Source organism: Miscanthus floridulus, chromosome 19 (assembly GCF_019320115.1).
Source record: "Miscanthus floridulus cultivar M001 chromosome 19, ASM1932011v1, whole genome shotgun sequence".
Lineage (NCBI taxonomy): Eukaryota > Viridiplantae > Streptophyta > Magnoliopsida > Poales > Poaceae > Miscanthus > Miscanthus floridulus.
Window position 1 is genome coordinate 75,576,285 of NC_089598.1, and position 4,994 is coordinate 75,581,278.

The window sequence follows — 4,994 nt, forward strand, 5'->3', positions numbered from 1 at the left end:
TCTATAATGGTGATGAACTGATGATGATTCAATGCTGGTAGGTTTGCACAGTAGGTTACAGTTACAGGGAGAGATCGAGAGACAGAGACTGCAGTTACTGCGCACGTACAGCGGAAATGGGATCTATCTGATGGAGGGCATGGGATCGATCTGATGAAGGGCATTCAGATCCTAGGATTTACTACTACTGCAGAACTGGTACTGTGGCAGTGGTACTGATGGGGTCCGTTATTGCTGCAAGCAATGGAGCTGGTAGGCTGGTAACAGCTGATGAGTTGCTGGCATTCAATGAACTTTTGATCGGGCCTTTAATTTCTGGAACAGAAACCCCTGTCTGTTCGCCGTGAACCTGCAGTCGCTTCACTTCAGTAGGACCCGAACTAGCAGTTGGGGTCAGTTTAGTTCCTAAAATTTTGCTAAATTTTTTAAGATTTTTCGTCGCATCAAATCTTTAGACATATATATAAAATATTAAATATAAATAAAAAATAAAACTAATTATACAGTTTAGACGAAATCCACGAGACAAATCTTTTAAGCCTAATTAGACTACGATTGGACACTAATTATCAAATAACAACGAAACCGCTACAGTGCATTTTGCCAAATTTTTTGGCATCTATACAAGGCCTTGGATTGGGATTTCGTTAAAATTTAGGGCAGGTCTGGTTTCCACCTCCTAAACTTTAGTCATCTAAACTAGTTCATAAACTTTAGTCGTCCTTATTTGATTTGGTAGACTAAAAGGAACTAAAAGTTTTTTTTAGTCTCTTTTAGTCAGGGTGTTTAGCTCTAAAGTATCTAAAAGATAAGGCAGCATGACTAAAAGGTGAGGTTTAGTCCTATTTAGCAACATTTAAGTAACTAGTTGGCTAAAGCCCATTTAGTCTCATTTAGACCCTGTTTGATTTCCCATGACTAAAATTTAGCTATTAAAATCAATGATTAAACTTTAATCACCCATATTTGGTTCTAATCACTAAAAGTGACTAAAAATCATTAAAGTAGTTCAAAAAGACCAAACTATCCCTAATGAATGCACAAATCAGGGTGGGGAACCTAACGAGAGACAACTCCTGTCCACTGGGCACTTTAGCCCATTTTAGCACCTCCTTGAGGTACTAATGTGACTAAACTACTTTAATCAATTTTAGTCAATTTGTTTGTGTTTGATAAGAAGTGACTAAATGGGACGAGAAGATGAAGAGTGAACTAAACACCCCCTTAGTTGAGGTCATCTACACACCTCAGGCCTCGCGTCAATTTCTGCTAAGAACTGACTCAGAAGTCCACCGTATGAAACGATTATTATCTGAACCGATTTGGTCGTAACATGGAAACGGTCGCTGAAGTTTGGTTCGTCACGGAATCTATAGGCCCCGTTCGCTTCGCTGAAAAAAAACAAGTCGAAACACTGTTTCGGCTAATTTGTTGTGAGAGAAAAATATTATTCTAACTGAAAAAAACAAGCTGAAAAAGATAAATTATAAGAGAAGCGAACAGAGCCTATATACCTACCTATTATTAGTCAAAAGGTTGTTTTTTCCAACCATATTTTCTTTACTTCCCACAATAATGCTCCTAAGCTCCTCCTTATAACGTTTGCAACCTAGACTTAGGATCTATGTTCATATAAGTTATAACCGTGTGTGCTCATTTTGATTTGTGCGAGATGAACAGCCAGTTAATTAAAGGTGCCAACAGATACTTCATAATGCTTATAAATGATTGTACTAGACGTGTACTTGCTAAAAATCAAAAGATGAAGTGTTAAATTATTTTAAGACCTATAAAATTAAAGTAGAAAATTAACTTGAGAGAAAAAAAATAACTAGTTAAGGTATGATCGTGGTGGAGATTATTTTTCAAATGAAATTTCTAAATTCTGCGTAGAACATGAAATTATTCATGAAAGGACATCGTCATACTCACCATAATCAAATATGATTGCTGAAAGAAAGAATTACATGCAACTAAGTTAGTTAATGCCATATTAGAGACAACATCTAAGAAATGGTAGGGGTGATGCTATATTAACTGCATGTCATGTCCTTAATAGAGTTCTTATAAAAAAATAAAGAAATTACACTATTCGAGAAATGGGAAAAGAAAAGATTGAATCTCTCCTACGTGCGCACTTGTGGTTGCTTGGCAAGGTGAATACACCAATCACCAAGAAACACAAACTTGGACCTAAAATTATTGATTGTATTTTTCTTGGTTATGATATACATAGTGTGTGATATAGTTTAATAATAAACTCTGGAGTTGGAGTACTTGACATGCATATTGGTACTAATTTGGAGTATAGAGATGTTACATTTTTATGAACTTCCTATGAAAGAAACACCTAGCACATCTAGATATGAACCCATAATACCCATGATCAACATATTTCGATAGAACACTTTGAGAAAACCCGTGTGCAAAATTCTGAAGAGGATGGAACGATGATATTGTAGTTGCTCGAAAGAGTAAGAAACAAATGACAACAAAGTCTTTTGGTGATAACAACATTATGTACCTTGTGAATGACACTCCAAGAATCATTAGAAAGACATATTCTTCTTCGGATGCTAACTTATGTAAGGAAGCAGTAAGAAGTGAGATGAATTCAATTATGTTTAATGGAACTTGGGAAGTTGTTGAATGTCCTTACAAGTACAAACCTGTATGATGCAAATGAGTGTCCAATAAAAGATTAGGTTGATGGTACTATTGAAAAATACATGACATGGCTTGTGGCCAAGGGTTACACCAAGAAAAAAAGACAAATATTTCCTTGATATTTATTTTCCCGTTGCTCGATTGACCACATTCAAGTGTTATTTTCCTTGGCGGCCTCTTATGATCTTCTCATTCATCAGATGAATGTTGAGACAACTTTTCTAAATAGGGAATCAGATAAGGAGATCAGCCAGATGGATTTGTAGCAAATGGTAGAAAGCTCTAGTTTGGTTTTGGTGAATTGATGAAACCCTAAGTGCTAACCTAGTTTATCAAAGTGATCATGAGATAGGTAGCACTATTCCAAGTGATGGAGCAATGGTGAAGATCATGATGATAGTGTGGTGACCATGATGATCAAGTGCTTGGACTTGGAAAAGAAGAAAGAGAAAAACAAAAAGCTCATGGCAAAGGTGAAACTTAATAGAAGCTTTTTGGTTTGGTGATCGAGACACTTAGCGAGTGTGATCATATTTAGGATAGATGGTCGTACTATTAAGAGAGGAGCTCTTATCGGACAACTCGATCATCTAGTGCCACTAGATGTTGGAAAACATGCATATATATTTTAGGCCTAGTGCATAATCGGTGAGAAGTGAATAACCTTTGAAAATAATTATGAAAATGCTAACACACTTGCACGTGATGGTAAAACACTTAGAATGTTAGCACATTTGCAAAGGTGGTGAGAAAGGTGAAGAAAAGGAGGCGTTGTCGAGCTCAGGGTGTTGCCACGGGGGCATCGTGACCCCTAGTTCGGTGCACCGCCACCCCTATGGCGGTGACCGACAGAGGAGGCCAAGAGGGAGGTGTTTTGGATGGCACCGCCACCCCTTGTCCAGTGACATTGCCACCCCTAGGGCGGTGCCCACCTGGACATGGCCGAGAAGGGCTGGTGTTGGGGCTGGCCTCGGAAGTGGTGGTGTGCACCGCCACAGGCACGACGGTGCACAGCCGTGGGCACCGTCACCCTGTCCGATAGCATCACCCCTTTTCAACAGAGAGCGGGTGAACTAGAGTTGGGCACCGTCATGAGCACCGCCACCCCTAGGTGGTGCACCACCGCCATTTTTCTAGAGAGCATGGATTTCAAGGTGTCACCACCACTCCCTGTCTGTGCTGCCATCGCCTGTCCAGTGACCGCTAACAGTCAAACTAGTTGTTGGATTCGACCGTTGGGGGGCACCGGCACCCCATGTTTGGTGCCACACCGACATGTCCGATGACCTCGCAGAAGCTAACTCAAAGGGGTAACGGCTCTATTTGCTTGTAGGCTTATAAATAGAGCTAGTGGCCGACCTTGGCCACTCTCTTGGCACTTCTAACAGCTGCATACACCCTTTGAGATCCGAGCACACCTCTCCACTCACATGCACACCTGATTTCATCATCTTGAGTGAGATTGGAGAGCCTCTAGTGCATTGCTTAGTGTTCTAGCATCTTGTGGCACTAGTTGGGCTGGTGGAGATCTTGTTACTCTTAATGTTTGCCAACACCTAGATGGCTCGATGATTGGTAGATCGTCGAGCAGAGGAAAGTGATTGTCTCTAGCTCTGATCATTGTGATTGTGAGGTGTTCTTGTGCTTTCCCTGGTAGAGAGTCAAAGGCAACTCTAGTGGATTGCACATGGCTTATGGATCCTCATCTTATGTTGGTTGTGCCGCACCCGGTTGTGGGTTTCGCGTGTGATGCCAATTAGTGCGTGAACCTCCAAGTGAGTGAATCACCACAACGAGGACTAGCTTACCGACAAGTAAGTGAACCTTAGTAAAAAATCATTGTGTCATCATTTGATTCTGAGGTGATTGGTCTTCATTGGTATTCATTCTTATGATTAATTGGCTCTTTTTGTGATTGGCTCATTCCTCACACGGCGGTATAACACTCCATCCTTCCTACGCATTTACACTTCTTAGTGTAGCTTGGCCCTTTAGTGTAGCTAGTTTTGAGGACAAGCAAGAGTCATGTCTAGTGGTTAGTAAGGATCTTTAGTTAGTCTTTGAGAGCTCACTAATTTAGTGTAGTGGCATAGCCTTTGAGTGCTTATAGACAATAGCAACTAGAATTATGATAGGTGGCTTGCATTCTTAGTAGGCAAGCGCAACATTTGCTTCGCGTCATATTTGTCTAACTGCTTTGCGTAGTGTTGTTGTAGAAATTTTTATAGGCTATTCACCCCCTCTAGCTATTAGGACCTTTTAAGTGGTATCGGAGTCATGGTCACGTTGATTTGAAGCTTAACAACTTTTGATGTCAAAATGGCTCA